We start from the raw sequence: 13,660 nt of genomic DNA, 5'->3' as shown, positions 1-13,660 counted from the left end.
AGTATGTTCACAAAAAATTAAAGTTAAAATTAAAAAAAAATCTGTGTCCACTCTGCTGCAATGTGAAAGATTAAAGACCTGTTAGGAATGATAGCATCCACAGATCCACCACCTTTAGCATTCACAGGAATCTCTTCCACAAGGGATCAGCAAAGCAGTTTAAGCATACTTACTGTACCTACCTTTTTTTCTCAGACACATTTTCCCTTCCCAAAGATCCCACATTTTTATTGTACCTTTCCTCACGTCTTCATCTTCAGTGCCCAGTCCCACTTTCACAAATGCGCACTGTAGAGACCCCCTAGATGATTCTCCATAGCCTGTATGGTAAATTGAGGAGACATCATAGTTTGGTCAAAATAGCTGTCTTTTTCTGCTTCACAAACACTGGCAACCTTCGTGAGGCATATCAGACTACGGTTTCTAAATTTTGGACAATGGTGTGTCCTAAAACCAAGGATCACACTGTTGTTTCCTGCTTATCTCGTGTTTACTGTTGATAGAAAACCTACTCATAGGGCAAAATCCATTCCGGGGGTCAATTGATGGGAAAAGTCCTATTAGATTTTTTTCAATCAAAACCAGTCCCGCTCGAATAAGTATTTGGGTTTTATTTGTGAGACCAGGTCTCACTAGATTACCCAGGCTAGTCACAAATTTGTGGACTAACCTATTCCTCCTGTTACAGCCTTCTGAGTTGCTGGGATTATAGATCTGTGCCATTATGCCCTATTCAGATCCCAACTATGTGTTCTATAGTTAGGTTATTACCAAAATTGTAAAAAAGAATGGCCACATATCTTAGCTATGGTAAATGATGCTGCACACCCAGATGCCCCTCAGTAGATGGATAGATCAAGAAAATGTGGTATATATACACAATGGAATTCTATGCCTCCATCAGAAAGAATGACATTGCCCCATTTGTTTGGAAATGGAAAGACTTGGAAAAAAAAAACTACATTAAGTGAAGTAAGCTAGGCCCAAAGAAACATAGGACCCATGGTTTCCCTTATTTGCAATAGCTAGTATATGTCTGAGACAAGCAGAAAAGATCAGATAAGATGATGTTAAGCAAAATGAACCCCAAGATAAAGACACAAGTGGTTTTTTTCTTCCTTGTTATTGTTTCTAACTTATTTATAAGGTAACATGTGATTTGTTGTTGTTGTTGTTGCTTTGTAAGTCCCTCCCCCATGGTATAATCCATTTTCACTGTATTTGATGCTGGTATAATTTGGGGAGGGGAAGGGAAAAAACAAATTGTCTAAATAAGGATACAGGTGGACCCATTGCAACAATGAGATGTACAAGATGCTATGTAGAAAACCGAACTTTACAATTTAGGTGGGGTTGGAGTGGGGAGTGGGGGTAGGGGTTGTAGCTGAGGAGGTGGGAGAGAAGGGATGGTAGGGGAAAAACAAAGGAGGAGGCAACAATGCTGGATAAGAAATGTACTCATTACCTTGTTCATGTATCTGTAAAGTCTTTGTACAGTATTTTCACAATAAAAAAACTTAATTAAAAAATTAAAAAAGTAACCACATTCTGATTTGTGGCGTTGTCTTTTCTGCCAATGCATGGTGACCATCTTGAGGACAGGGGATTCCATTATCTTCTGTGTCTTCATCTATTACTTTACGTGCCTGGAACATAGTCTATGCTTAACAATTATTTGATGTGTAGATTTAACTTGAGCTATGAAGCTGCAAAAAATAAAAAGCAAACATAGTCTTTCCTCCCACCCTTCTTTCCATTCTCTCATTTCATCATCCCAGAACCATCTAACTTCACCTTTTAAATCATTTCCCAACGGTTTAGCTGAATTTGGTAATCCTACGGTAACACCTCCCAAGAGCTCATGTGTATATAGTGACAATGTGGGAGATCAAACATTAATTTATAGACAATTATAAGCAGTAGGTATTTGATGAGTTCTACACTGATGGAATCATCTGGCCTGTGGGCATTATCACGAGGTACATTCCACGTCAACTAAGACAATCACTGGCTAGAGTCAAGAATTCAGTTAAATCTAGGAGCTTTTTTTTCAAAGCAACCTAAGCATCAATATCAGCTCCCATCACACATCAAATGATTCTTGGCAGACAAAAGGTCCCTCACCCACCCTGCAATATGACATTCATTCACAGTGCTAGGGTTGTTTGTTTTTTATTTCTTTTTTTTAATTAAAAAAGTCATATGATATGCACCTTTACAAATTTACAGACCTCTGAAAATTCATTTGAAAGATTGCATGTACTTTTGACTTTTCATTTAATTCATCAAATGGTTTTTAAATGCTTTAAGAAATTCACTTTTTCATAAATGGTTTAAATATTTGAAAAGTGTCAACCTGTCAGATATTTGAAGGAAGATGACATAAACTGCGGATATAAATAAAAAATGACAATGAAGGGCATGGACAAGGATTGTGAGCAAAAAAAAAAGTGTGGTGGATGGAATCAACCATTGCTTTGGCTAGAAAAGGCTATAAACTACAGTCAACACAAGGTTCCTAGAGGACTTCTGTATTCCTCATGCAGAGAATGCTATTACCCAGGATGACAATGAAACATGCAAAGTAAGCATCAAGTTCCTTGTACTTAACACTTACATCTGTATATTTAGAACTGCAGATTGTCCTCTGTTGGAATAGGTGGGGGAGTCCATAGTTACCATCAGTGACAGGTCTTCTAAGAAAAGACTGAAATGGTCAGAGACAGAAAGCATTCTACCTCCAGCCTTCCCCAGACTCAAGGTTGGATTTGGAGCAGGAGAGCCTCTTTTGCTTCATTGTAAATATGTAGACACATAGTATTTTGAGTCTATTTCTTTAGATATACCTGTCCCAGAATGAATGGAGTCCCATTCCAGAAAAAAAATTCTGCAGATGCAAAATTTGAATTTTCCATCTTTTAATATACAATCCTGCAGTAAAACATGTGCTTAATGAATTTAATATTTAGAGTTTAAGCAAATATTGACAATTTTTATATGTATACATCTGTGTATGCTTTGATTTTGGAATTTTATTTTGTGTTTTTCAAAGCACAGTTATTACTGCTTGCTATAGCAAAAATTCCAGTTCCATAATGATGCACTGTCTGTAGCCACTAGAAATCAATCTATTTGCAGATAATCTGCTTAAGGATTAGAAGGATTAGGGCAATTCTTCTTATTAACCAACCCTTCTGCATTAGATTCATTTAAAATCAGCTCTATTAGACTAAAGGTGGGTTAAGTTTTAAGTGTTTTATCTCCTAAAACTAATCAAGACAACATTTGCTAAAATGAAGCTGGGTTTTGCTTTGTGTCCACAGCTGTTACTATTTACAATTGCATTTTTCAAATTGAAATTGCTATTTGACACAAATGTTAATATAAATTTGATCTGATTTTTAAAGGTCAATCATATTTTAGCATTGTCTGTTTTTGTTTTTTGGTTGCTTATTATTATCTTTAGGTAGTTGTACAAAAGATTTACCATTTAATAAAGCAGTTTATGAAGACAATGAATCTTGAACAATCTCATCCCTTTCAACATTCTCTTCTATCCCTCTCAACCCACCCTTTCCACTGTTTTTGAATGCACATTGGATTCTTGCCAACATTCCCTCCCTAACTTCTTTTCATTTGCCTACTCTTTTCCCCTCCTTGTTGGTTTTGGTTTGTAACATCAACAATATTCTTTCTAAGGAAAGTCTACTGTATTTTTATACTTCCACTAGTTTTCTACAGTAATACTATAAATTTATTTTTCATTTCCCAAAGAATATATCAAGAAATAGCTTTCTTTGCAGGGAAGATGACTCACTGTTGATGTATATCACTGACAGTCTGTGGCAAAAGGCTTGCTTCCTAATTCTGGATTTTTAACTAGATGTTTACAAAAAGGAGCAACACTTGTTTCATTTTATTTTTTTACTGTTTCTCTGATAAATCAAGATATATAGTCACTAGGATATATAATCACATGTAAAATCAGTTTATCCATGTTCTAAATTCTCGCATATGTCTTTTACACTAAAGAAATAATAAGCAAGGCATTTGTGTCTCACACATCTTTGTCCATGAGAAGGTGTTAGAGAATTATTAACATCCACACTTGAAATTTTTTGGTAGAATCAATTGAAAAAAGATCCAAAGAAGCTAAGAATTGCAATAAAATTATTTTCATGAAAGAAAAAAAGAAGATTTATTTCTCACGATTGAAATATAACTGTTAATGGGTGCTGGTGGCCTACACCTGTAATCCTAGCTACATGGAGGCTGAGATCTGAGAACTGTAGTTTGAATTCAGGTTGGGAAGGAAGCTCTATGAGACTCTTATATCCAAAAAACTACAAAATCCAGACATGGAACGGTGGCTCAAGTGGTAGAATGATGCTAGCATTGAGCAATAAGGAGCTCAGAGACAATGTGCAAGCCCTTATTTCAAGCAGTAGGACCAGCACAGTAAAAAGAAAGAAAGAAAGAAAGAAAGAAAGAAAGGAAAGAAGGAAGGAATGAAGGGAAGAAAGAAGGAAAGAAAGAAAGAAGGAAGGAAAGAAAGAAAGGAGAAAGAAAGAAATAGAAAGAAAGAGAGAGAGAGAGAAAGAAATATAAAATTGCCTCTGATGGTGCCCATAAAACTCAAAAAACAAACATACAAAGAAAAACTAATAGGCTAGTTGTTCACAATTTGTGTGGTTGGTCTACCATTTTCATGAAAGCATTGTGTTTGATTTATGAGTTCTGGGAAAACAGAGCAATTCAATAAACCAGCCCACAGATCATAATGAAACAATCCCCTAAGACAAGTTCTTCCTCTCTCAGGTAGCAAAATATTGAGCACTGTAGATGAAGTAAGGGACTTCTTTGAGCTGGAGGTCAGTGTTATAAACCTTTACAGATAGCCTCTCTCCAATTCCAGCAAGACAAGGAGCAGCAAGCCAGAAGAAACATACATACAACTTCTGGGATCAAAGACTTCATATCCTGAAGGCAGCAACTTTTTTGTTGTTGTTGTTTTTGCCTATGAAGCTGATTGATAAAACCTAGAGAAAGGCATCACATGGATTGTTCTGCCAGCATTCCAAATGTTTATTTTATGACATTTTCTACCCAACTTTTAAAACAAAAGTATAGCAATCTTTTTCTATGAATGGAGTCTAAAGATATTAAAGAAAATATGATATATAATACATACACATACACACAAAATGGAATTCTACGCTTCCTTCAGAAAGAATGACACAGCTCTATTTGTAGGAAAATGGAAATAATTAGAAAAATTATATTAAGTGAAATATACCAGACACAAAGAAACATAGGCTGGATAGCCTCCCTCATGTGTAATAATTAGAATGTGACTATAAATCTACAAGTAAACTCAATGGATAGTAAAAGACAAATAATTACACTTGGACATGAAAAATTAAACAGGACTCTAAACATCCACACAGTGAAACCAAAGGAGGATATTCTTTGGAGAGGATCACAGGGATCAATATCTATGTCTATATATATAAAATGTTGCTTTACGAAATGAACTCCAAGAAATGGAAACAAGGGTTTTCTGGGTATATTTTTTACTGTATTGTTTCCAAGTCTTTCTTTCTTTCTTTCTTTCTTTCTTTCTTTCTTTCTTTCTTTCTTTCTTTCTTTCTTTCTTCCTTCCTTCCTTCCTTCCTTCCTTCCTTCCTTCCTTCTTTTATTCCTTTCTCTCTCTCTCTCTCTCTCTGTTTCTTTCTTTGGTTTATTCCCTTTTGTTGCTTTATTTTTTAATTTTTTTATTGTAACAATACTGTACAGAAGCGTTACAGTTACATGAGCATCGTTACCCCCTCTTTGTTTTTGCCCTACCATCCCTTCCCTCCCCACCTCCCCAACTCCTCCCTCCTCCTGCTATGTTGTGAAGTTCATTTACAGCAAAGTGTCTTGTACATTTCATTGTTGCTTTATTTTTAAATTTTATTTTATTGTCAAGGTGATGTACAGAGGGGTTACATTTACATATGTAAAGTAGTGAGTACATTTCTTGTCGAACATTGTTAACCCCTTCCTCCTTTTCCTCCAACTTTCCTGTTCTGCCAATTGCCCCAAGCCCAAGTTGTAAAGTTTATTTCCAACATATTGTCTTGTGGGTATCACTGTTGCATTAGGTTATCCTTTGTCCTTTGTCTCAACATTTTCTTATTCCTCTTCTCTTCCCTAATTCAGATAAACTTATATACAAGACACAGGATACTAAAATCTAATACAGTGACAACAGGGGATAAACCAAAGGAGGAAATAAGAAACCAAAAAGACATAACTTCATGCAGTACATTAAAAATGACAACAATAAAGTAAAACCTTCTGTTTCCATATCTTGGAGTTCATTTTGCTTACCATCATCTTATGTGGTCATATGTTCATAGCAATTGAGTTGTTGTGATCCACTTAGTTGAATGCATCAAGAAAATGTGATATATATGTAGTATATATATGATACACACACACACACACACACACACACACACACACACACATGCACACACACAAAATGGGATTCAATCCTTCCATCATAAAGAAGGACATCATCCCATTTGTATGGAAATGGAAAGACTTGGGAAAAATCATACTAAATGAAATAAGCCAGACTCAAACAAACATAGACTCCATGTTCTTGCTGGTGGTTGTTGCTTTTGATCTCTGTATACTTTGTCATGTGTATAAGTTTATTTAATTTGAGGAGGAGAAGGGAAATCGCAGAAACAGTGAGACAAAGGGTGAACCAATGCAGCAGTGATACTCTCTAGACATTGTATTACAAATGAACTATACAACTTGGGGAGGGGAAAATCGGGAGGGGAAAATCTGAGAGAGAATGAGGGAGAGGGTGATACTGTTAAAAAATACATATACTAATTACCTGACTTATGTAACTGTAACCCCTCGGTAAACCACTTTGACAACAAAAATTTTAAAAATTAGACAAAAGGGATGGGAAGGTGTCTCAGTGGTAGAGTGTTTGTCTTGCATGCATGAGGCCTTGGGTTCAATTTCTCAGCATGGCATAAGCAGAAAAAGCCAGAAGTGGCACTGTGGCTCAATTGGTAGAGCACTAACCTTTAGATGAAGAGCTGAGTGACAGTGCCCAGGCCCAAGTTGTAAAGTTTATTTCCAACATATTGTCTTGTGGGTATCACTGTTCAGGCCCCACAAATGACAAAAAAAATTAGACAAAAAGGTGCTCATTTCAAAACCTAATAGAATATGGCAAGGAAATGTTGGGACTGTTCTCTTTAGGGAATTTTGCTTACCAGTTTTATTTATATCATTTTAGAATTGAGAAAGAAAGTACCTTAAAGTCATATGTTATCTTCATTATATAAATAAAAAGAGATAGTATTTGGCCAGTAGTTGCAATCTCTATCCAGAATTCCAATCCATGTTTATTTTATCTAGTATCCATGTCAAGACTAATTCCTTCAAGCAGAAAGGTTATGCTTAGTTACTAAGTGGTTAGATATGGTTACATATGACTAATGAAAAAAAGGGAAAAAGTAGTCCAACATTCATTGATGCCAGAAGATCAAACACTTCTTTTAGTGTCTTTCTATTTGTACCCATAATATCATCCTATTTTGTATCAGAGGATCTCATTAGAGTTTCATAGAGGAATTCCTGTTTACCCCTAGTATTTTTGCTTCGGCTATTCCTTAAAGGGCATGAGAAAACTGAACTTCCATACACTTCTCTTATTGAATATAATTAAGTATTTAATTATTTCTGTAAAACATATAAGAAGCATTGGCCTGTTGCTTCCAGGACAAAGAAATCCTTTTCCTGATTACGTCATGAAATGGTATGATGTGAATGGGAGGTGAGCAGCTCATTACCAGCTCCTGCTGGATATATAGCACAGATGTGGGAAATCACATTTAACAGTACTAACCCAGGTTGATGTTTGATAGTTAGCCACTACAGCATGAACTGCCTCTTCTCTGATGAAAATTTAAAATGAACACTTGAATTTCTTAGCATCATTCCCCTCATGCAAAATAGCATGCCACATTTAATAACATATCCACAAAACTATCCCAAGTTTAAAAAAATCATGGGCATTATTGCCTTTTATTCTTTCTACACCCTGTTTTTGTTTGACATTCTCATTTTGCAGGAGAGGATGTTCAGGTTCATGGTGAACACAAACATAATAAGAAAATGTATTCTGTGCTGTACAGCACTTACTAAGTCTGGATTTTCACACAGATACACTAACTACTAGTGGACTGTTTCTTTCTGTTCTCCACAGCCAAAGTCCATTATTGGTGCCATATTCACTATGTTTCACATCTAAATGGACTCTTTATCAGGTCCCTCAGCTCTATTTGACATTATCGATGTTGCCCTTCTTAAAATGCTCTCTATTCTTTTGACTTCAGTGACTCCAGTTTTCTTTATTCACTCTTTTATCTTTCTGTGCTTCCCTCACGGAGTTGACTTCTTCTGTCATAAATATTCATATTTTTATGGGTCTGCAGATAATTTCTTTTCTACTCCTAACATCTCCAAGTGGGTGATCTCATCCACTCTTGGCATTATAATTCTCCCTTTAATGCTAATAATTCTCTAATTTATAGGCAGGAAAGAATTCATTCTGAAATCAGAACTGTAGCCTATATCACTGACACATCTATGAAGCATCCTCAAGGCAAGTGTGCTATCATATTCAAAATAAACACACCTATCTTGGCAAGCTGCAGATGGGAAGACCTCTGTGCTTGACACAAATAGCAGTATCATTTATTTTACCAATTCACTCCATGAAGAATCTTAGGTATCACTCTATAATTACCAATCTTTTTTGTTACAACTCAGTGATTGCAAAATATGCTGATTATCACTTTGGATATCAAGGATGTTTCTGTCCATTTACCCTCTTCTGTCAAAAATCAAAAACAGTTTGTATTTCCAATTTTCCTTTCTTTTTTTTTCAGTTGTGGGGCCTAGGTGCTGTCCCTCAGCTCTTCAGCTCAAGGCTAGTGCTCTACCTCTTGAGCCACAATGCCACTTCTGGATTTTTCTGCTTATGTGGTGCTGAATAATCGAGCCCAGGGCCTCATGCATGCAAGGCAAGCGCACTACCACTGAGCCACCTTCCCAGTCCCTGTCCCCATTTTTATATGTACAGATTTAGCTAACCATTCTGCTTGCCATCTTTAACCCCTCTCCTAATAATTAACACTGATTGTAGTGTCTTTTATGCAATATGTTTTAATCTACTGGGTTGAAGGAGTGTTTATATATAATAAAATCCACATTTTTATTTAATAAGTTTTTTATTGTAAAAATACCATACAGAGGGTACAATTACATGGGCAAGATAATAAGTACATTTCTTAGCAAGCATTGTTGACTCCTCCTTTGTTTTTCCCCTACCATGCCTGCCCTACCATCTCTATGACTACACTCCTCCCCCCACCAAAGTTGTAAAGTGCATTTTTCAACATAGAATTTTGTATATCTCATTGTTGCAATGGGTCCATCTGTATCCCTATTTAAACAATTTGTTTTTTAGCTTCCCCACCCCAAATTATACCAACATAAAATACTGTTAAAACAGGGGTAATATCATGGGGGAGGGACATACAAAGCAACAAACAATCACCTTATAAATATGTTAGGAACAATAGTAAGAAAGAAAAAAGCATTTGTGTCCTTATCTTGGGGTTCATTTTGCCTAATATCATCTTGTCTGACCGTTTTTGGTTGTCTCAGACATATACTAGTTATTGCAAATAAAGGAAACCATGGGACCTATGTTTTGGGAGCCTGGCTTACTTCACTTAATATACTTTTTTCCAAGTCTTTCCATTTCCTAACAAATGGGACAATGTCATTCTTTCTGATGGAGGCATAGAATTCCATTGTGTATATATACCACATTTTCTTGATCCATCCATCTACTGAGAGGCATCTGGGTTGGTTCCATCTCTTAGCTATGGTAAATAATGTTGGAGTAAACATAGTTGTGGTGGTAAGCTTTAGTATGGTCTTGTTTGTGATCATTTGGGTAAATGCCCAAAAGAGGGATTGCTGGATCATAAGGGAGCTCTATGTGGAGTCTTTTGAGGAACCTCCATACTACTTTTCAAAGTGGGTTGAACAAGTTTTCACTCCTATCAACAATGCAGTAGGATTCCCTTCTGTCGACAGCCCCTCCAGCATCTGTTGTTATTAGAATTCTTGATTATAGTAATTCTAACTGGGACAAGGTGGTATCTCAATGTTATTTTGATTTAACATTTCTTTTATGGCTAGAGAGTTTGAGCATTTCTTCTTGTGTCTATTGGTCATCCTTCTTTCCTCTTCAGAGAAATTTCTCTGTAAGTCTATAATCCACTCATTTATTTGGCAGTTGTTTCTTTGAGGATTTGTTGTTGGGGGATTTAATTTTTTGAGTTCCAGGTTTATTTTATATATGAGACCCTTGTTCATTGTATGGCTAGTGAAGATCTTCTCCCAATCCCTGGGCTTTCTATTGATCCTTCTAGCTATGTCCTTTGCCATGCAGAAGCTCTGCTAACTTCATGAAATCCCATAAAATCCACATATTTTTAAAAACAGAGCTTATTACATTTTAACTAACCCTATATCCATTCTATTAATCCTTTTATTCTGTCATATAAAAATTCTCAAGTGCAACTTATTCTTCCTTGTTTCCTGTCTTCATCTCTTCTTTCTTTCCTTTCTTCTTTTTCTCTCCTTCCCTCCCTCCCTCCCTCCCTCCCTCCCTCCCTCTCTCCCTTCTTTCCTTCCTTCCTTCTTTCCTTCCTTCCTTCCTTCTTTCCTTCCTTCCCTCCTTACCTTTCTTTATTATTATAAAAGTGTTGTACAGAAGGGTTGCAGTTACCTGAGTAGGGTAATGAGTACATTTCATAGCAAGCATTGTTACCTCCTTTCTTTTTAAGAGTTTCTCTGTATAACCCAAGGTGGCCTCAAACTCTCAAACTCCCTATTCCCGTATTTGCACAACCACATCTGGGTTAAGATTGCTTTTTAAAAACAACAAAAAAATAAATATCATTAATCTTTGTCAGAAGGTCAACTTTCAGATGAAATTACCTCTGAGGATCAATAATTACTTTAAATTTACACAGCTAATAATTAATGGGTATGCAAAAAGAATATACATATTAAATCCAAACACATTTTCATTTTTTCCTTAAATAGAGTAACCACTAATATGTATAATATGTAACATATTGGTGTATGTATATGTATGTATATAGTGTATGTATATGCATATATATGCACATATATTTGTATACATACACATATATTGCTTGGCATTGATATTTTTATTGCTCTTAGAATTTGAGATTTCTATAAAATGCTATTTATTATATCATCTAAGTTATAGTCTATATGATTCAATGAAATAACACACATAATAACACAACTTTATATTAAATATTTGCATTTCCTTTTATGAGATTTTTTTCTGTAGGTATTTGTCATTTACATCAAGTGAATACTTAGAATAACATCAGGCCCTGGATTTATTGATCTCTGAGTTCAAGGACAAACTTAAGACTCTGTGAAAGCAGGTTCTCTGTCTCCTTTAACACACAGATAAAGACTCCCTCAGAGAAGTGCTATTCTCACAGGCTTAGAGAAATATGGCTGTAAAAACCATCATCCCACAGGTCCAATACACATAGAGAGCAAAAGACCCTATCTCCACCAGCTGGTTACTCACTGATCTTCTTGTAGCAAGATATAAAAGTTGGGCTTATCTAGAAGGAGCTAAATTGCTGTCATTTACAATACAGAAAATATGAGCATGTCTAAGGATTGTTCATTTCTATGAATCCCCAACAGGTTTCCCCAAATAGCCAAACCACATAACCTCTGACAATATCAATACACTAGTTATCAGCTATTAGGCAACTTCAAGACTTACTTTTTCACATATCTGCATATTGCCTTCCATAGTGTTTAGACTAACATTTCCAGCAACAGTGTGTCAAGACTCCTTTTTCCCAGAATGCTTTCCAACATTTGTTGTTGGTTCATTTGGTTATTTTGCTTTCCATTTCCTCTATGGCTGAATATGCTGAGAATGTCTTCTTGTATTTAATGGCCATTTTTTTCTTGTGAGAAATGTCTAATCAACTAACTTGCCCATTTATTTATTAGAGTTAATGATTCACTTGGTTGTTAGGTTTGTAAGTTCCTTGTATATTATGGTTATGAGAACTTGTCGGAAAAAATGAACGTTGAACCAATGGAACACATATTCATTTTCATGTCAACCTAAACTTCTGTCTGACTTTTAAGTATCTCTCTGTATCGCTCCCACTCTCCTCCCTTCTTGCCTTCTTCATTTCCTTCTTTCCTACATCTGCCTATATTCAAACATATTTAACTTACTGCACATCTTATTTTTAATGTTTCAACCTCTACCTGTCTTGCTATCTTAAAGGGCCAGATTTTTTAAAATCTCAATTTAAAATGCAGATTTCTACTCTTTCTGTTTTGAGAATGAATGAATTATTTTACTCCCAAACTCACTTTTTTTCCTCAAAACCTCTAAAACACAAACAAACAAATAGCAATAAGAAACTTAAAGATAGACAATCTAGCTAACCCCATTTTGTTTTGTTTTTGCTGGTCCCGGAGCTTGAACTCTGGGCCTGGATGTTATCCCTCAGCTCTTCAGCTCAAGGCTAGTGTCCTACCACTTGAGCCACAGCAGCACTTCTGGTTTTCTGAGTGGTTTATTGGAGATAAGAGTCTCACACACTTTTCCTGCCCGGGATGCCTTTGAACCATGATCCCCAAATCTCAGTCTCCTGAGTAGCTAGGATTACAGATGTGAGCCACTGGCACCCTGCTTAACCCCTGGGTTTAGGCTTAAAAATAATTCTACCTAGCTTTTCACTCCCCCCCCTAAAAAAAACCTGTCACCTAATAAATCTGTATCTTTTAAAGCTACTATCAGAGCAGTAATAGAAAAGTCACCTTCTGGGACTGAGATAGAGAGTCATAGAAGGACACACAGGCGTACACATCTCAGACTTATGAGGGTCTGACTCTAGGCTCTATAATCTCTCTGTCACAGTAACCATTTTGAGGAGACTATATTTTCCCTTGCAGCCTCTGTATTGTGGATCAAGGACAAATTTTATAACAGTAGGCACCATAATTTCTGGAGCTGACATAATAATACCTTCACAGAGTAAAGATATAATATTTTGACATCAGATTTTATGGAAGGTGAGTATAAAAAAAACATTATTTTGAAGAATATGTCTGTTTCTTCTTTAAACTTGTGGTAGAATCTACTGTCCCTTAGGCTTTACAAAGCCAGTTATATCAGAAGCTGATTGACAAATACCATCTTCATACTCACTGATAGGAAGCACTGTTCCTGTGGAAGACACTTTAAAACTATGACAAAACAGCACTTTGTATTACAGTGGGTCTCACATTCTCATGTTTCTCTATCCAAAAATGAAGAGCAGCGTTCCCAGTGCTAAATTATTGAGAACTTAGTAGCCACAATTAAACAAATACATCTCCCAAAATATATCAGTTCACTGAGTCAAACAGCATATTGTCTGTTTATACATTTTTGTTCTATTTTAAATTGTACTGTATGCAGTAGAAAATCAATTATTGA

Source organism: Dipodomys ordii, unplaced genomic scaffold, assembly GCF_000151885.1.
Source record: "Dipodomys ordii isolate 6190 unplaced genomic scaffold, Dord_2.0 Scaffold18, whole genome shotgun sequence".
In the NCBI taxonomy this organism is placed as follows: domain Eukaryota; kingdom Metazoa; phylum Chordata; class Mammalia; order Rodentia; family Heteromyidae; genus Dipodomys; species Dipodomys ordii.
Note: the sequence above shows the minus strand (reverse complement) of the source record.